The following is a 21,657-nucleotide window of genomic DNA, read 5'->3' on the forward strand; positions in this document are numbered from 1 at the left end:
AACTGATGTAAGGTGGTATGTGATGTGGTTTTGATTTGAATCTCCCTGATGGCTAATGATGATGAACATTTTTGCATGTGTCTGTTAGCCACTTGTATGTCTTCTTTGGAGAAAGACATGTCTTCTTTTGTTCATGTCTTTTGTCCATTTTTGGAAGTGATTATGTCTTTTTGAGGGGTTGAGTTTGAAGAGTTCTCTATAGATCTTGGATATCAGCCCTTTCTCTGGAGTGCCATTTACAAATATCTTCTCCCATTCTGGGGGTTGCCTCTTTGTTTTATAGACCGTTTCCTTTGCTGTGCAGAGCTTTTGATCTTAATGAAGTCCCAAAATGTTCATTTTTGCTTTTATTTCCTTTGCCTTCAGAGACATGTCTTGAAATAAATTGCTGTGGCCAATGTCGAAGAGGTTACTGCCTATGTTCTCCTATAGGATTTTGATAGATTCCTGCCTCATGATGAGGTCTTTTATCCATTTCGAGTTTATCTTTGGGTATGGTGTAAGAGAATAGTCGAGTTTCGTTCTTCTATACATAGGTGTCCAATATTCAAAGCACCATTTATTGAAGAGACTGTCTTTTTTTCCACTGGATATTTTTTCCTGCTTTGTTGATAATTATTTGACCATAGAGTTGTGGGTCTATATCTGAGCTCTCAACTCTGTTCCACTAGTCTATGTGTCTGTTTTTGTGCCAGTACCAGGCTTTCTTGGTGATCACAACTTTGTAGTAGAGCTTGAAATCAGACAACAGGATGCCCCCAGTTTTGCTTTTCTTTTTCAACATTTTCTTACCAATTTGGGGCCTTTTCAGGTTCCATACAAATTTTAGGATTGTTTATTCCAGAACTTTGAAAAATGCCAGTGGAGTTTTGATCAGGATGAGATTGAAAGTATAGATTGCTCTGGGCAGTATAGACGTTTTCACAATGTTTATTCTTCTGATCCATGAGTGTGGATGGAATGTTTTTCCATCTTTTTATGTCTTCTTCAATTTCTTTCATGAGTGTTCTGTAGTTTCTCAAGTACAGATCCTTTACCTCTTTGGTTAGGTTTGTTCCCAGGTATCTTATGGTTCTTGGTCCTATAGTAGATGAAATCAATTCTCTCATTTCCCCTTCTATATTTTCTTGTTAGTGTTTAAGAAACAGATTTCTCTGAATTGATTTTTGTATCCTGCTACATTATTGAATACTGTATAAGTTCTAGTAGCTTGAGGCTGGAGTCTTTTGAGTTTTCCATATAAAGTATCATGTCATCTCAAAGACAGAGAGTTTGAATTCTTCTTTGCCAATTTGAATAACTTCTATTTAGTTTTGTTGACTGGTTGCTGTTCCTAGGACATCTAGTGCTATGTTGAACAACAGTGGCGAGAGTGGGAGTCCTTGCCATGTTCCTGATCTCAAAGGGAAGGCTGTCAGCTTTTCCCCATTGAAAATAATATTCATTGTGGGTTTTTTATAGATTTTATGAAGTTGAGGAATGTTCCTTCCATGCCTATACTTTGAAGAGTTCTAATCAGAAACGGATGCTGTATTTTGTCAAATGCTTTTTCTGCATCAACTGAGAGGACCATGTGGTTCTTCTCTCTTCTCTTATTGATTTGTTCTATCACATTGATTGATTTGTGAATGTTGGACCGCCCTTGCATCCCAGGGATAAATCCCACCTGGTCACAGTGGATAATCTTTTTAATGTACTGTTGGATCCTATTAGCTAGGATCTTGGCATCCATATTCATCAGGATATTGGTCTGGAAATCTCCTTTTTGATGGGGTCTTTGCCTGGTTTGGGAATCAGGGTAATGTTGGCTTAATAGAAAGTGTCTGAAAGTTTTCCTTCTGTTTCTATTTCTTGAAACACCTTCAGGAGAATAGGTACTATTTCCTCTTTGAATGTTTGGTAGAATTTTCCAGGGAGTCCATCAGGTCCTGGGCTCTTGTTTCTTGGGAAGTTTTTGATCACTGCTTCAATCTTGTTTCTAGATATTTCTCTATTCAGGTTGTCAATTTATTCCTGTTTCAGGCTTAGAAGATTATAGGTTTCCAGGAATGCATCCATTTCTGTTAGGTTGCTTAACTTATTAGCGTATAACTATTGATAATAATTTCTGATAATTGTTCCTATTTCCTTGGCATTAGTGGTGATCTCTATCCTTTCATTCATAATTTTATAAATATGGGTCCTTTCTCTTTTCTTTTGGATTATTTTGGCCAGTGGTTTATCAATCTTATTAATTCTTTCAAAGAACCAGATTCTAGGGACGCCTGGGTGGCTCAGTTGGTTGGACGACTGCCTTTGGCTCAGGTCATGATCCCGGAATCCCGGGATCGAGTCCCACATCAGGCTCCCAGCTCCATGGGGAGTCTGCTTCTCCCTCTGACCTTCTCCTAGCTCATGCTCTCTCTCACTGTCTCTCTCTCTCAAATAAATAAATAAAATCTTAAAAAAAAAAAGAAACAGATTCTAGGTTTGTTGATGTGTTCTACTGTATCTACTGCACTATTGGATATTTGCCCTCAAAGATACAGATGTAGTGAAAACAGGAAGAAATTGACAATCAATCAATCAATCAGTATGATAGAACAAATGAATAAGAGAAGAGAGAAGAACCACATGGTCCTCTTAATTAATGCAGGAAAGGTGTTTGACAAAATACAGCATCCATTCCTGATTAGAACTCTTCAAAGTGTAGGGATGGAGGGAACAGTACTCAACTTCATATAATCTATCTATGAAAATATCACAATGAATATCATTCTCAATGGGGAAAAGCTGATAGTCTTCACTTTGAGATGAGGAACACTACAAAGGTGCCCACTCTTGCCACAGTTGTTCAACGTAGTACTAGAAGTCCTAGCAACAGCAACCAGAAAACAAAAAGAAATAAAAGGTATTCAATTGGCAAAGAAAAAGTCAAAGTCTCCCTTTTTGCAGAAGACATAGTACTTTATATGGAAAACCCAAAAACTGAACCACCAGATTATTAGAACTCATACAGCAATTCAGTAATGTGGCTAGATACAAAATCAATGCACAAAAATCAGTTGTTTCTTATACACTAACAACGTAACTTTAGAAAGTGAAATTAGAGAATCAATTCCATTTACCATAGCACCAAGAACCATAAGATACCTGAGAATAAACTTAACCAAAGAGGTGAAAATTCTGTACTTGAGGAGCTAAGAACATTCATGAAAGAAATTGAAGAAGACACAAAAAGATGGAAAAGCATTCCATGCTTATGGATCCAAAGAATAAACATTGTTAAAATCTCTATACTACCTAGAGCAATCTATAGTTTCAATGCCATCCTGCTCAAAATTCCACTGGCATTTTTCAAAGTGCTGGAACAAAAAATCAAAAAATTTGTATGGAATCAGAAGAGACCCTGAATTGCTAAGGAAAAGTTGAAAAAGAAACAAAACTGGGGGCACCACATTGCCTGACTTGAAGCTTTATTACAAAACTGTGACACCAAGACAGTATAATACAGCACAAAAACAGACACATAGACCAGTGGAACAGAGTAGAGAGCCCAGATATGGACCTGCAACTCAATGGTCAACTAATCTTCAACAAAGCAGGTGAAGATATCCAGTTGGAAAAATACAGTCTCTTTAATAAATTCTGCTGGGAAAATTGGGCAGCTATGTAGAGAAAAATGAAACTCAAACATTCTCTTATACCATACACAAAGATAAACTCAAAATGGATAAAAGACATCAACATGAGGCAGGAATCTATCAAATTCCTAGAAGAGAACATAGGCAGTAACCTCTTCGATATCAGCCACCGCAACTTCTTTCAAGATATGTCTCCAAAAGCAAAGGAAACAAAAGCGAAAATGAACTTTTGGTACTTTATCAAGATCAGAAGCTTCTGCACAACAAAGAAAACACTCTACAAAACAAAGAGGCAACCCACAGAATGGGAGAAGATATTCTCAAATGACACTACAGACAAAGGGCTGATTATCCAAGATCTATAAAGAACTCCTCAAACTCACCCCCAAAAAACAGATAATCATGTCAAAAAATGGGCAGAAGACCTACAAATGTCTAACAGACACATGAAAAATGTTCATAATCATTAGCCATCAGAGAGATTCAAGTCAAAACCACATTGCAACACCACCTTACACCAGTTAGAATGGTCAAAATTAATGAGACAGGAAACAACATGTGGTTGGAAAGGATGTGGAGAAAGCGTAATACTCTTAACACTGTTGTTTGCAATGCACGTTGGTGCAGCCACTTTGGAAAACAGTGTGGAGATTCCTTAAGAAATGACAAATAGAGGGGCGCCTGGGTGGCTCAGTGGGTTAAGCCACTGCCTTCGGCTCCGGTCATGATCCCAGGTCCTGGGTTCGAGCCCCACATCGGGCTTTCTGCTCAGCAGGGAGCCTGCTTCCTCCTCTCTCTCTGCCTGCCTCTCTGCCTACTTGTGATTTCTCTCTGTCAAATAAATAAATAAAAAATCTTTAAAAAAAAAAAAGAAATGACAAATAGAGCTACCCAATGATTCTGCAATTGCAGTACTGCGTATTTACCTCAAAGATACAGATGTAGTGAAAAGAAGGACCATTTGTACCCCGCTATTCATAGCAGCAGTGACCACAGTGGCCAAACTCTGGAAAGAGCCAAGATGCCTTTCAACAGACAAATAGATAAAGATGATATGGTCTATATATACAATGGAGTATTATGCCTCCATTTGAAAGGATGAATACCCAACTTTTGTATCAACATGGACAGGACTGCAGGTGATTATGCTGAGTGAAATAAGTCCAGCAGAGAGAGTCAATGATCATATAGTTTCACTTACTCATGCAGCATAAGGAATAACACAGTGGACATTAGGAGAAGGAATGGAAAAGTGAATTGGGGGAAATTGGAGGAGTAAATGAACCATGAGAGATTGTGGACTTTGAGAAACACACTGAGGGTTTTGGAGGAGAGGAGGATTGGGGGTTAAATGAGCCTGTTAGGTGGTATTTAGGAGGCCACGTATTGCATGGATCTCTGGGTGTGTTGCATAAACAATGAATCTTGGCACACTAAAAAAAGAAAATTAATTTTTAAAAATTCTGAAGTGATCAGAAGCTACCACAGATAAGCCACTAAAGCCAGGATGATTGAAAAATGACAAAAAAGAGGGGCACCTGGGTGGCTCAGTGGGTTAAAGCCTCTGCCTTCGACTCAGGTCATGATCCCAGGGTCCTGGGATTGAGCCCCCATGTCAGGCTCTCTGCTTAGCAGGGAGCCTGCTTCCTCCTCTCTCTCTGTCTGCCTGTCTGCTTACTTGTGATCTCTGTCTGTCAAATAAATAAATAAAATCTTTTTTAAAAATGAAAAGAAAAGAAAGAAAAAAGGGGGGATGGGGAGTCAGAATATATTCTCTCAGTGGGGAGAAAGCAGGGTGATCTGGCTGCTTCTGACTGACTTTGGTTTGTGTGTTAGAAAACATTATATCCCCAAATTGCAAGAAATCAGAACATATATATATATCAAGATAAAATTGAATAGAGTGGAGGTCTGGCAAGATGGCAGAGGAGTAGGGGACCCTATTTCAACTGGTCCCCTGAATTGAGCTGGATATCTGTCAGACCACTCTGAACACACATGAAATCAGTGTGAGATGTAAGAAGTTACATCAGGATCTATACCAATAGTATACCTCCAGAGGCCGGTTTTGAGATATGAAGTGGGAGCCACGATTATGTGGGCAGATACTAGAAGATAAATGCAGGGGGAGGGAGCCACCATATGCACTAGTGCTGGGAAGGTATAATAACGCAGGAGTGCAAAAGTGTCCAGCGCTGGGGCCCTGGCACAGTCTCGCAGACCTGTAGCTGTGGGGAAAGTAGTTTAGGGCATCCCTCCAGACTAAAACCTATGATAAGGAAAAACTATACTCTAAGATGGCTGACCAAACCAGCAACAGAATTCCAGTCCCTGTCTCAAAGCACTTCTGGGTTCTTCTTTCCTACCTCGTTTCCCTCGCACACCAAAAGTACCAAGCATGCGGAAGTAGAAGGGTATAAATCCCCCTCCCTGCTTGTGCTCAGGGCTCAGACCTTTGAGAACAACCTGCTCTGAGCCCACCGGTGTTAAATAAACCTCCGATCCCCCAAAGTCTCCAAGTGCCGCTTGGTTCTTCTGCCAGGATCCAGTCCAGGTTCTGCAACACCTAGAGCTGGGGGAGCAAGCCTGTGAACTGGGGGCAGCTGCTGGTTTTAGAAGCACAAAGAGCAGACATGTGCCTGCACCTGGAAGCAAGGGCTGAGAGGGCTCCTATGGGGCACACAACTCAGGTCATTGCAGTTTTTAGCAGCGCCAGATAAAAACATAGTCATTGTGACCTGGAGGGCTTTCTGGAGAAAAGTCTGTGATCTCTCTGTTCTGAGGCAGAAGTTTGGACACAGTTACTTCTGCTCTGACTCTTGGAAGAGACACAGAAACCTGCCAGGGAAAGCCACCAGAGAACAAAAGCCCCACAAAACCCTTTTTCACCTAGCCCACCCCCCACCTCAGTGGGCAAGGCAAATCTGCCTAAAGAGGGTTGCCTGAGTAACAGCATGTCTGGCCCCTCTCCGCAGAAGATAGGTGGAAGAACAAGAGGCCAACGACCCTAAGGTCCCTATAAAACAGGTGTATCCTGCTTGGGTTGTGGTCAATCAATAGTTTGGACTCTGTACATTCCCTCAATCAACTCTCACCAGAACGACTAGAAGGAGGAATCCCCAACAGAGGAAAAATTCAGAGACTGTGACCTCCACCACAGAACTAATGGATATGGACATAAGCAAGATGTCAGAAATAGAACTCAGGGTAACAATTATGCAGACAATAGCTAGGTTGGAGAAAAACATTCGTGGCAACATAGATTCTCTAAGAGCAGAAATGAGAGCTGATTTGGAAGAACTTAAAAATACTATCAATGAGATTCAATCTAATCTAGATAGTCTAACAGCTAGGGTAAATGAGACAGAAGATTGAATTAGTGATCTGGAAGACAAACTGATAGAAAAGAAGGATCAGGAGGAGGCCTGGAACCAAGAGCTTAGAATCCATGAAAACAGATTTGGAGAAATAACTGACACCAAGAAATGTGCCAATGTCAGAATTATTGGGATCCCTGAGGAGATGGAGAGAGACAGAGAATAATAGAAGATATAGTTGAGCAAATCCTAGCTGAGAATTTCCCTAACCTGGAGAAGGAAACATGAGTCCATGTCCTGGCAGCAGAAAGGACACCCGCAAGGTCAATGAGAGAAGTGTGACCCCCTGGCATGTGACAGTGAAACTTGTGAATCTTAAAACCAGAGAATTATCTCTTAAGGGCAGCTAGGGGAAAGATATTCCTTAGGTACAGAGGGAGGAACATCAGAATTATGACAGACCTGTCCACAGAAACCTGGCAAGCCAGAAAGGTCTGGCAAGACATATTCAGGGAAGAGAAGAACTAAATGAGAATGACATGCAGCTAAGAATGCTTTATCCAGTAAGGCTGTCATTTAGGAAGGATGGAGAGATAAAGAGCTTCCAAGGCTGGCAAAGACTCAAAGAATATATGACCATCAAGCCTGCCCTGCAAGAAATATTAAGGGGGGGGTCTATAGAAGAAGAAAGACCCCAAGAGTGATATAGAACAGAAATTCACAGTGACAACTCTACAGAAACAAGGACCTCACAGGAAACATGATGACAATAAAAACTTTCAATATCTTTCAATAATCTCTCTCAACATGAACAACCCAAATGATCCCATATAGTGTCACAGAGTTGCAGATTGGATAGAAAGACAGGACCCATTCATATGCTGTCTACAAGAGATTCATTTTGAACCTAAAGATACATCCAGCCTGAAAGTGAAGGAATGGAGGACCATATTTCATGCCAAGTTTCTTCATAAGAAAGCTGGGGTAACGATTCTCATAACAAACAAATTAGATTTTAAGTGAGAGACACAGATACAGAAGGACAATACATCATTTTGAAAGGGTCTATCCAACAAGAAAACCTAACAATTGTAAATACTGATTCCCCCAACATGAGAGCAGCCAACTGCATAAACCAACTGTTAAGCAAAATAAAGAGATATACTGATAAGAATGTGTTAATTGTAGGGGATCCTACACACCACTCTCAGCAACAGATAGATCATCTAAGCAGAAAACAACAAAGAAACATAGCTTTCAAGGACACATTGGACCAGATAGACCTCATAGCGATATACAGAACATTCCACCCTAAAACACCAGAATACTCATTCTCTTTGAGTGCACATGGAACTTTCTCTAGAATAGACCACATACTGAGTCACAAATCAGGTCTTAACTGATATCAAAAGATTGAAATTATTTCTTGCATATTCTTGGACCACAATGCTTTGAAACTGGAACTCAATCACAAAAAAAAGTTTGGAAAAAATTCAAACACTTGGAAGCTGAAGACCATCCTGCTCAGGAATGTTTGGGTCAACCAAGAAATCAAGGTAGAACTTAATCAACTCATGGAAATCAATGAGAACAGAGATATATTGGTCCAAAACCTATGGGATATGGCAAAGGCAATCCTAAAGGGAAAATACGTAGGCATCCAAGCCTCACTCAAAAAAAATGAAAAATCCTGAATACACAAACTCTCTTTACACCTTAAAGAACTGGAGAATCAACAACAAATTAAGCCTAACCCATGCAGGAAAATGGGATTAACTAGACTAGAGCAGAGATCAAAGAATTAGAAACCAGAGATACAGTAGAACACATCAACCCAACTAGAAGCTGGTTCTTTGAAAGAATTAATAAGATCGATAGAAAAGTTGGGTATCCATCCTTTCTGATGGAGGCATAATATTCCATCGTATATATGGACCATACCTTCTTTATCCATACATCTGTTAAAGAGCTTGTTGGCTCATCATTAGCCATCAGGGAGATTCAAAATATTACGCAGACCTCAGAAAGGATGAATACCCAACTTCTGTATCAAATGTGGACAGGACTGGGAGAGATTATGCTGAGTGAAATAAGTCAAGCAGAGAAAGTCAATTATTATGGTTTTGTTTACCTGTGAAGCATAAGGAATAATATGGAGGACATTAGGAGAAGTAAAGGAAAAGTGAATTGGGGGAAATTGGAGAGGGAGACAAACCATGACAAACTATGAACTCTGAGAAACAAACTGAGGGTTTTGGAGGGGAGGGGCATGAGTGGTTGGGTGAGCCTGGTGGTGGGTATTAAGGAAGGAATGTATTGCATGGAGCACCAGGTGTGGTGCATAAACAATGAATCTTGGAACACTGAAAAAAAAAAATAAAATAAAGTTAAGATGTTAAAAAATATATAAAAAATAATAATAAATAAAATAACACTTTGAGATACCACCTTACACCAGTTAGAATGACCAAAATTAACAAGACAGTAAACAACATGTGTTGGATAGGATGTGGAGAAAGGGAAACCCTCTTACACTGTTGTGGGAATGCAAGTTGGTGCAGCCACTTTGGAAAACAGTGTGCAGATTCCTTAAGAAATTAAAAATAGAACTACCTTATGATCCTGCAATTACACTACTGAGTATTTACCCTAAAGATACAGATGTAGTAAAAAGAAGGGCCATATGTACCCCAATGTTCATAGCAGTGATGGCCACAATTGCCAAACTGCAGAAAGAACCTTCTAGTTCTTTTCAGAGTGGTCAGGCAGAGGGCCATCTCCCTACCACCTTGGCTCACAGATTGTGGTGACTAGAGCTGAAAATCTCCTCTGGGTTCGCTGACCCTAACCAGTCTCCTAATTCCACTGCTTGGACACTTTATTGGTTCAGACTCCCCTGTTCTTTCTGAGTCTTCTGGATTTCTGAGACCACAATGGTCCACCTAGAATTCTGCCCTATCTGCTCTCTGTGCCCTTTTCAGAAGGGGGTGCCTTTCAATGTAGAGCAGATTTCCAAGGAGCCCAATTATTTTTTTGCTCTGGTGTAATATGACTTTCTGGCAGCCAGCAAATGGAGCTTCCTCCACCCCCAGCTTATCTTTGGATATTTCTGATATTTCCCTCAAAGACTCAAGGTTCTGCATCTCCTACCTTGCAAAAAGTAATCATTTTTCTGCTTGTTGAGATCCATATAAGTCTTCTTACATCTCAGGTTGAATTTGTGTGTGTTCAGAATGGTTTGAAAGATATCCAGCTTAGGGTGCCTGGGTGGCTCAGTCGGTTAAACCTCTGCCTTCAGCTCAGGTCATGATCTCAGGGTCCTGGAATCGAGCCCCGCATCAGGCTCTCTGCTCAGCAGGGAGCCTGCTTCCCCCTCTCCCTCTGCCTGCCTCTCTGCCTACTTGTGATCTCTCTCTCTCTCTCTGTGTCAAATAAATAAATAAAATCTTTAAAATAAAAAAAATTTAAAAAGAAAGATATCCAACTAAATTCAAGGGACTGGAGGAAACAAGGTCCCCTCCTGAGGTACAGAGGTGTCCCTGCAATCTCTGGGGGACATGGTCCTCTGAAGTGGGATGTAAACCTAGGCAACCACATATGCTCACTGTGCTGTGTGACGTTTCTCTAGTGTCTCAGCTAAAGAAATATATTTGCCCTTAGAACTTGTCTGTTGGGGGTTTTTAAGTGTACACACAGTGTAGCACCTTCCTAAGTCCAACTTTGATCCAGGAGTCTCTGCTGGGCAGCTGAGGAAGAAGGGGTCAGAGGACTGAACCGTGCATAAAGTATGACCAAATTGTCTATGGTCCTCTGCCTGCAAGTTGCCAAGAGTTCTCTCCTCTGTTATCCATTTTCCAGGATTTTGTTTGGAAGTCACAGAAGGAAACATGTCAGCCAGGTCAGGAACATCATCTTCTGTCCCCAAAAGGCAGATCAGTCAAGGGTGCTTCTGCCCCCACAATAAGGTACCACCTATTGATGGCCCAGAGGAAGGTTACTTGGAAATTTCCTCATTAAATTGATCCAGAGCCCTCTCTTTCATTAAGTACCATATGCTTATGAAAAATGCAAGAGCACTTTTCTTCTGTTATTTCATGTGTACAAATTTAAATTTAGTAAGTCAACTGGTGGTAGTGTAAGTGTCAAGATACATTTCTAACTCAATATTGGGTTCAATCTAATAGGAAACAACATCTCTAGCTAATTCATAGAACTTATCTGATGTTGGATTATGGCAAGATACAGATCTCTCCCTGACTCACTGTTTCCAAACTTTTCAAACTTAACAGACAGTATTCAGGACCTCTTTAGATGAACGTAAAGGTTGAACAGATAGTATAGTGAGTTTTCATAAGCTACCCTTCCAGTTTCCCCTAGGAATAACTTCTTACATGAGTGTGGTACATTTCTTAGAATGGGTGCAACCAGATATTTTTATTTATTCAAAGTGCACAAATTGCACTACAACTCATTCTTTGTGCTTTGATAGTCCATGAGTTTTGAAAATACATAATGTCAAGAATCTCCCATATGATAACATACAGAATCTTTACAGCTATGTTCATAGCAGCATGAGTCACAACTGGAATTTGCAGGCAGAGAAAGATATACATGGTATGATTCCTCTGACACAGCTTATATAGAACAGGCAAATTCCTAGAGAAAGAAAGGAGAGATAACAAGGGCTAAAGGCAGGGGAGACAATGGAGTTATTTCTTCATGGGTATCGAGGTATTTTTGAACTGTTGAGAGTTTTGTTTGTAAATCTTAGTAATGGATGCATGGACTTCTGAATGAAATTAAAACCCCTGAGTATATGTTTACTGATGATTAGATGCATAAATTTTATGTATATCACATCCTAATAAAACAAGGGAAAATCCAATAGGTTAGATGATGAATAGAGAAGCTGTGAATGTGTACACAAGGAAGCTGAAATAGACCTGTATTATGTGGAGAAGTGGGAATTTACACTGGGTACGATGTGTCACGGGACCCTGTCATGGAAACAAGGCATGCAGTTCGTGTTTGCCCTTCTTCATGTGGAGTATTTCACACTGACTAGATCTAAACTTAACTAAAAATGCAAAGCCTCTGTTTCCCACTCACTTCTTTCCTGCTCCTCTGATTTCCCTTCTTTCTTCCCCCAAGTAGGTGGGCCCAGCAGCAGCTCAGTCCTTGTTGTTTACCAATCACATCCATGCACTGTTGCTTGGTGTTCACATCAAGCAATGCCCCCTGAATAATTCCTGAGCAAGACAAGCAATGTTCAGACAGCTCTTTTGTGTCCTCCGGATCCTCTGGAGGGTCCATTGAGGACCGTCCTAGTGACAGGGTGGAGGAAGTCTTCCCAACTCTCCCTGAGGTAAGGTCATCTTTCGTGTTCTGAGTTAGAAATCTCTCTCTCAATCTCTCTCTCCTTTTTCAATCCTATGCAGGCAGGAGAATCTGACAATGTACAATAGTGACGTTGTATGCAATTTCCTTGTTTAGGGCCATGTGGAGTGAAAGTCTGTAATTCACTGAGAACTGAAACATACGGTAATACAAACAACAGCATCAGGTACAATACGTATAGTAGCAAGCCTTTTCATTCACAGAAACTTCTCTTCCTTGAAGAAGAATGTTGTATTTGCTGATCAGAATGGACTTCTGCCATGTAAAGGTCATTTTTGAGAAAGAAGAAGATAAAGGAAGGAAACTTTCACTGTATGCCTGCCACATGCTGTACCTCCATGTAAGCTGGTCCTTTCATAAAGATGTCTTTGTCCTTGAACAATCTCAGGTACACATTCCATTCTTGCATGTGTGAGAATGTAGATAGGAAATGCATTTCTTTCTTTGTGTGAGATGATAGCCAATAAGTTCCTGGGGGGTGGTGGTTTACAGATGATTTTAACTAAATTGCCTCAAACTACTTCTGGTTATGCATGCTAGAAGACTCCTGGCCTCTATTCCAGCTTTAGCTGTCCCACTCCGGGTAGACTGAGGTTGACAAAAGATAACAACTACAAAAAGTGGGAAACTCATATAGTGATCTTATTCTTATAGGGGTCAACTCTCTTCCATAGCCTACTTTCTTCTGGGTTTTGCTTTGTTTTGTTTTGTTTTGGTATTATCTTCCAGCAACAGTTTTTTATATTTCCTCCTGAGTTTTTAGTGTTTATCCATGGGAGATTGTCTGATAAGAGTTGCTTGGCCAATACAAGAGCGAGTCTGATCTGTTAGCAAAGTTCTAAGAAATATGAGTGAAGTTTCATGACTGACCCTTAGCCTAGAGACTGGACTTGCACAGGAAGGAACACCTTATAGGTGTTCAAAACATGTTTAGGACCCGTCACTGGGAATATCCTTTGGAGCCAGCTTAGAAGTCATAGAACCTGCTCATTCCTATTGAGTCAATTTCCATTTTCCATCCCAAGGGGTAATATGCAGTTTGATTGCCCTTTTATTCACTGATTCCAAACCTCTTTCAGTCTATATCAGAAATTCGGTTCACTCTCATAAGGATTTCCCAACTTGGGAAATATTTCAAAGTCCCTTGGGCTAAGGACTTGGGGAGGAGGAGCGCCCAAGAGGAGTTCCAGACTGGTAATAAGCTGTGACCTCCCAAGTGTGGTGGCCAAGCTTCTGCCCAAGGGGATTCTTTAGAAGACAACTAGATTTATCTGGTGGTTTCACAAAAGCAGACTTCAATCTGGGATGTGTACAATATGCACCAGGCTCTTTGTACAGAATTAAATCAGATATTCTTTACTTGCTAAATTTTTTCAGTCTTTTTTTTTTAAGATTTTATTTATTTACTTGACAGAGATCACAAGTAGGCAGAGAGGCAGGCAGAGAGAGAGGGGGGAAGCAGGCTCCCCCCACTGAATAGAGAGCCCGATGTGGGGTCGATCCCAGCACCATGAGATCGTGATCTGAGCTGAAGGCAGAGGCTTACCCCACCGAGCCAGCCACCCAGGTGCCCCAAATTTTTTCAGTCTTGAATTTAAGGTTCTGGTTTCCTGACCAATGGTAGATGGCATTTTCTACAGTAGCAAGTGTTTGGGGTCTGTGCTATGGTAAGTAATGTATAGCTTGTGTTCTAGAAGGTTCGAATAAAATGAAATCATCTAAGAGAGAAGACAAGAAAAAGCAACAAGCAGCTTGTTCACACTAACTGAGAGTAGAATCATTCTGGGCTGCTCAGACAACTGGAACTGCGCTGGTGATGACAATATATCCCCCACCAGCCTCAGGAAAGCCCCATGGGAAAGACGCCCATTTCCCCTGGTGCCTTCTCATCATGAGTGCCCATCTGAATTGGAGGAAGTCCTTTGCAATACTGAGCCCCTGGCACTGCCCATTACTGGCAAGATGCAGGGGGTTCAAAGCAATTCCTTGTGAATCTGTCACAAATGGGGACCTTTGAGCCGTCTCCTGGCGGAACCCTTTTGAGGCTGAAAACCCTACTAATAGGAGAAAAGCCATGTTTTAAGCACCTGGGTCCTGAGCACCAGTTCTCAGATGGTGGAAAAGGCCCAGATCTTCGCCAGGGTTTGGAGAAATATTAGCCCGGAAGCATTTCGTAGCAGAGTGCTGCTGCCCTCCTGTGGTTAACAGAACAAATGACCATGATCTTTTAGGTGCTCTGATTCCCTTTGTGGATTTCGATTAATGAAAACCATGCATTCCTCTATTTCCCCATTTTAATTTAGATGGTAATCTCTGTTATAGGCATGGGTAAGGCGAAAGATATAAATTCTTCGAAATATAAAATAGAAGGTTTTTTTCCAAGTACTGTATCTTTAATTCATAAACCTACTATTTTCCAGGAAAAAAAGTGGTATAAATATCTGTTTTTTGGCACCCTCACATAATAAATGCATTTTTATTTGTCTTCTTTCCACCTTACAGGGTAAATTCCTGGAGAGTAGGAAATGTTTTTGGTTCTTTGCCAGATCCCATGTTCATAGCTCAATGAAGAGCACATGGTTTCCAGCAAATATTGTTGAATAACAAAATTGTAAGGTATAAGAGTTTATGTTATTTTTCTCTCTATTTTTGCAGCAAACATGGCAGGCAGTGGCTTTTTTATTTGATTATCTTATGCATAGATTATTGCTGGCAGAGGGAACCTTATGCCACCTAGACCCACTTCCCGGTGCATGAAGAATGCTTTCAGCACGGCAAACCTTGCAGACTCTTCTTCAATATTCAAATCAAAGCAGGTTAGCAACTGCTCTTTACCTAGTTGAAATGCAAAGAAACGTTACCAAGATTTTTCATTAATCAGATTAACAAAGATCAGTAATTATTGTGGGTGATGATAAATTGAACTCTGCATTCTCTTTTGATGCTACTAAAAATGCAATTTAAGAAAATGTAATTATGGGATGCCTGGGTGGCTCAGTTGGTTGGACGACTGCCTTCGGCTCAGGTCATGATCCTGGAGTTCCGGGATCGAGTCCCGCATCAGGTTCCCAGCTCCAAGGGGAGTCTGCTTCTTCCTCTGACCTTCTCCTTGCTCATGCTCTCTCTCAAATAAATAAATAAAATTTAAAAAAAAAAGAAAATGTAATTATTTTATCTTAAACCCTTAAAATGTCCCTGTCATTTGATCCAGCTAACCACAAGGATGTTCATGACAACAATGTTGATAAAGTGGAAATTTTGTAAAATATTAAAAATAAGAAAATAAAATATAAACTATTTGATTGTCATTTAACAGTTTATATTATATAGCTAAATATACCATAGGTACAAATGGAGAAATGCTTATTGTAAATTCTATAGGGAAAATCAATTGGCTATTATTGTGTCTGTAAGTAGTTACTCTTGTCCTCTCCATTGCATTGCCTGATAAGGTCATTGCTATGATACAAAGGACTGGTGACAGTGGGCATCCATGTCTTCTTTCTGTAGTGAAATGCTTCTAGAATCTTTCCATCGTATTAGCTGCCTGTTGTTGAATAACAAACTTTCCTAAAGTAAAGCTGCTTGAAACAACAATCATTTCTTTGCTCACAGATAGTCAATTTCCACAGAGCTGGGCAGGAATGACTTTCGTCTGCTCCACATGGCATCCACAGAGATGGCTTGAACCAAGACTGGACAATCCACCTTCAGTAGGAATCACTCCCATGGCTGGGAAGTTAAGGCTGGTTGGCTGTTGGCAGTTCAGCTGTTCTAGAGTCTGGGAGCAAGGGGCATTGCTTCTTCTCCAGTGGGCTTCTCCTCAGTTTCTTGGGCTTCTTCACTGGATGATAGTGGAGTTCCCAGAACAAATACCCCAAGAGATCCAGACAAAAGACAGTGGCATTTTTACGCTCTATCCTTGGAAATCACACACTGTCGTTCCCACTGTTCCTGGGTTGGGGGAATCCCAAAGTCTCATTCACATGAAGAGAAGGACAAAGATTCCACCCATGAGGCAGTGGCAAGGTCGTATTATATAATGAGCTTGCCTGACCAGAAATATTCTTATATTCTAATTTTAGTATATGTGCTGCCAAAGGGAGCACAACATTCTTATATTCTAAAGTTGATACTTAACCTCCCTCGTTAACAGACATTGAAACACTTTATCTTCAACATGCCCCCCTCTGCTCTTTGTATATATTTTATTGAATTTTTTTCTTTTTCTCTTTCTTTAAAGATTTGATTTATTTATTTATTTGAGGGTTGGGGGAGGGAGGAGAGACCATTCGAAGTTGAGTCCCACTGAGCGCTGAGCCCAATGCTTGGCTCAATCCCTCGACCCTGAGATCACGACCTGAGCCAAAACCAAGCAGGACTCTCAACCAACTCTCAACCAGACGCCCCTTTCCTTTTCTCTTTTTGGTTTTTACACCATAAATTGGATGCTTTATTGACATCTATAGTGTATGCCACCAAGCAATATATCTCTACAGAGTATAATTTCCATTTGTCTGTATTTGAGCTTCTTGCAAATGAAATCACATATGAAGAATAATTTCTATTATGGACTCCTGGGTGGCTCAGTCGTTAAGCGTCTGCCTTCGGCTCAGGTCATGATCCCAGGACCCAGGACCCAGGACCCTGCATTGGGCTTTCTGCTCGGTGGGGAGTCTGCTTCTCCCTCTCCCACCCACCCTGCTTGTGCTCTCTCTCTGGCTGTGTCTTTTTCTGTCAAATAAATAAATAAAATCTTTTAAAAAGATAAATAAAATAAATAAAAAAGAATAATTTCTGTTACCACTTTTTGCCCAAAGTTACATTTGCAAAGTTGATGCATGTCATTATGTATAGCTGTGCTTTGTTCATTTTCATTGTTGCCTGGCACTCCGTGATGTAAATATATGACAGGTGATCAACTGCGCTGTAGGTGGACCATTGACTGTTTCCGGGCTTGTTGATTAACATTCTTGTCCACATATCCTAGTGCAAATATACATGAGTTTCTTTGGCATATATCCCTAAGAGGGATATTATAGATGCTTATGTTACTAAATAATGCCAAACTGTACCAATGTATACTCCCACCAGTCAGTAGGGGAGTTCTTGTTCCAAAGTCCCGTTAGCCATAATCTGGTTTTGCCAGATTTTTTTCTCATTTATGGTAGTAATGGAAAACAACTCCTTAATCCTACCTTAATCTCACCTTCCTGCAGGCCCCCTTTCCAAAGAGTTAAGAATGTTTTCCCCTGGGGTGCCTGGGTGGCTCAGATGGGTAAGCACCTGCCTTTGGCTCCCTCAGGTCATGATTTCCAGGTCCTCCAATGGAGCCCCATGTCTAGCTCTCTGCTCAGCAGGGAATCTGCTTCTCCCTTTCCCTCTGCCTCTCCCCTTGCTTGTGCGCTCTCTGTCTCTGTCTCTGTTATCTCTCTCAAATGCATTTTTTTTAATCTTAAAAAAAAAAAGAATATTTTCCCCTTCAAAGTTTTCCTCTTCTGTTGCATAGCTCATAACTGTTTGACTTGGTTGTACAGAAATATTTGGCTGAGTATATGGATACCAGATATAGAATGTGCCTCTATTAGCAAAACTCTGGATCTTTCCATTGCTGCTTTATAGGCTGGCCAGATTTAGCTGGAGTTCTTGTCTCTCTCGTGAATTTGCTCAAAGCAGTCAAAAAATTGTCAACATAAGCCATCATTCTGAATCTTTCCTACCATTTCCCTAATGCTACAGTTTGGTCAAATTGTAGTCTACCATCCAGAGCAATGTAGGCCTTAAAACCTGATCAAACTTTCTACCACCATGTAATTTGAGGTAGCAGCTTCTCAGCCTATGCCCAGCTACAAAAGTCAGGGGAGCTATTACTATGGAAGAAGGGAGGATGGACATGGGTGGACCACTAGCACTTGGTTACAGCTTCCATCAGCATCACTACTTTCCCCCTTATTAACTTTATTTTTGTTTTCTGGAAAAGTATTTATATTGTCCTAGTTCTTGGATAAGAGAGCTGGGCTGACCATTTTTCTCATTTGACTATCTTTGGTCACTCTTGATGGGGAATACTCAGGTGCTCTTTTCCTCCTTGGTTGCTTTCAGGAACACTTTCTTTTTGGTGTTTCCATGATTCCTTATAACATAAAAGATAGTTTTTTTAAATTGATCCTACTTAGGGTGCCTGGGTGGCTCAGTATTAGAGCCTCTGCCTTTAGCTCAGGTCATGATTCCAGGGTCCTGGGATCGAGCCCCGCATGGGGCTCTCTGCTCAGCATGGAGCTTGCTTCCTCCTCTCTCTGCCTGCTTCTCTGCCTACTTGTGATCTCTGTCTGTCAAACAAATAAATAAAATCTTTTTTAAAAATTTTAATTAAATTAAATTTAAAAAAAATAAAATTGATCCTACTTGGGGTACCTGGGTAGCTCAGTCAGCTAGGCATCTGCCTTCAGCTCAGGTCATGGTCCCAGAGTCCTGGGATCGAGCCCCTCATCAGGCTCCCTTCTCAGTAGGAAGCCTGCTTCTCCCTCTCCCATTCCCCATGTTTGTGCCTGCTCTCTCTCTCTCTCTCTTTCTGTTAAATAAATAAATTGATAGATGATAGATAGATAGATAGACAGACAGAAAAATTTTTAAAAAGAATTGATCCTACTTGGTACATAGTGGGATTCCTGAATTTGTGGATTCATGAGAATTTCAGGAAGTTCTTAGCCTTTTCTCTTTGACACTGACTGTTCTCATTCTCCTGCTGCAATTTCCAACTAGATGTGTGACTTTCTCTTTGTACCTTCTGTGTATCTTAACTTCTCTGATTTTCTGTCCCTCTGTCTGTTTTCCTTGTAAATTTTTTATGTTTTTCTAGTTCACCAAACTTCTCTCCAACAGAGAGTTCTTATTGATAAACCTGTCCATTGTATTTTAAATTGTAATGATCGTACTTCTTCATTTCTAAATTGCAAATGTAGAGTATTAATAGACTTTGTTTTGAAAAACCAATTTACTTAACAGAATTATATCTATATGAAATGATATATACTAATACAAAAAAATCCTCTATAAGGGATTTTGAAACAAATGTCAAACCAGCCTATTAATTCCTTCAGGTTTGAAAGCCTCTGAGGCCCTGGGGCACCTGGGTAACTCAGTGGGTTAAACCTCTGCCTTTGGCTCAGGTCATGATCTCAGAGTCCTGGGATCAAGCCCGGCATAGGGATCTCTGTTCAGCAGGGAGCCTGCTTTGCCCCTCTCTCTGCCTGCCTCTCTACCTACTTGTGATCTCTCTCTCTGTCAAATAAATAAATAAAATCTTTAGAAGAAAGAAAGAAAGAAAGCCTCTGAGGCCCTAAGCAGAGTCCTATGCATGGACGGCCAGGGTGGTCTGGAGGACTACTTTCCCATGCTTAACACTGTAACTTTCTCTTGCAAATCATAAATGGAAGACACCTGTAGTTTGGGATAGGGTACTGAATAGAAGGAAATGCAGAGGTCAGTGGCCAAGGAGATAGTGAAAGGCCTTTTGGTGGGGACATGGTGGACACTTCTGGCAATATGGGGTGCTTTTTGTACCAGGGTGAACTGAGCCAACTACCCACAGAGAGGGGAGAGTGCTCCTTGGGACATTGCCTTTCAGTGAGGGTATATCAGGGAGCAGAACTGTGGTAGATGTCTATGCAGTTAGAGACTTTTTCCTGGTCCCCAACTCATTTCCAGAAATATCTAAAGGAAAAGGGAAGGAAAAAAATGTAGGTGACTTTTCTGTGGGGCAGACGGTGGAGATCTACAGCTTTCACAAAATGTGGGCTCCAAGAGACTCTAGGGCCTATGGTAAAGGCCCCCAGCTCCCCAAGAATAGACCTCTCTCATCTCCACTTGGTGAGACTGGGCTGAGATTCCTCCTTGCAGAGGGATTTCTTTACTCTCTTTTGATTCTCCCCAATGATTCTTTCCATTGGCTTCTTTTTATAGTTAATGCCTACGATACTTGTTTTAGACATATCTTCTCCATGTTCCCATCATCCTCACTTCTGTTCTCATAGAAAATGGTTTACTTGTTAACTAATTACTTGCCTCCCCAAAATATAGGTCACAAGATCAGAAGCTTTGTTTTCATTCACTACTCTTTTCCCAGTGCTTAGAATAATGTTTGGCCTAGAGTATGTCCTCAATAAATATTTGTTGAATGTTGAATACTTATTTCACTTGAGATTCTTTGCAGAGATAAAATTGGGTAATTCTCGGGTTATTCCTAAGTGAAGCTTGCTGCACTTAGCACCTGAAGTATGACAGGTTCTGGTCTACTGAATGAGTACAATGTGTGGCATGTAGGTTTGGAACAGGTTTTTCACAGATGGAATTTAGTAACATCATTCTTGCCTTGCACAAAGGGTCTGGATTGCTCATGCAGTCAGAAACCCCATGGCAATAGTGACATTTACCACTGGATGTTTACATTATTTAGAATATGGATTAAGCTGTTACAATAGGATTCCTAATAGTGGCTTCTTAAAGAGTACAATTTAAAATATCTTGAGTGTCTAGCAATAAATTTACCAAAAGAGGTACAAAACCTCTTTGGGAAAAATTATAAAATTTTATTGAGGGAAGGACATAAAATGAAAAACTGGCAAGATATGTAGGTTGTTCATGCATTGAAAAACTCAGTTTCAGTCAATACTGCTCTAGAGTACAGTATAGAATCAATACAATCCCAGCTGGATTTATAGTGGAATCATACTAATTGATTTAAAAAATGTGCATAACAATACAAAATTATCAGTAATAGCCAGGACTCTCTTGAAGAGAAGAGGAAGGAAGATTGCCATACCTATTGCCATGCTAGATTATAAAATTCTAGTAAAGATGAAGAACAGTGTGGCCTTGCCCCAGGGACTGACGCCTAAGGCAAGGGTAGAATAGAGAGACCAGGATCAGACCTTGCATGGACGGTCTCTGGACTTTGAGAGGCAGCAGTTCTGAGCAGTGATGAAAGGGTAGTGTTTTCACAACAAGATACTGAGGGTTGTGGTTGCATTTTCATAGGATTTTGTATACTATTGTGAAACCGTCTGGCGTTATCTGGTGCAGTTAGAGTTGAAGGCCACAGTGGGGAAATTTTGGTGCACCAAGACCATCAAGCATGCTCAAAGTAGTTCTGTTGATAATGGTCAGAACATGGAAACAACCCAAATGGACATTGCAGGATATTGATGTCATTGATGATTCTGTAGGAACATGGCAATAGGATGAAAAGCAGAAAAATAACATTGAAGGCAAGAAGTAAATCACACAAGGGGCACCTGGGTGGCTCAGTCAGTTAAGCATTG

This window comes from Lutra lutra, chromosome 1 (assembly GCF_902655055.1).
Source record: "Lutra lutra chromosome 1, mLutLut1.2, whole genome shotgun sequence".
NCBI lineage: Eukaryota > Metazoa > Chordata > Mammalia > Carnivora > Mustelidae > Lutra > Lutra lutra.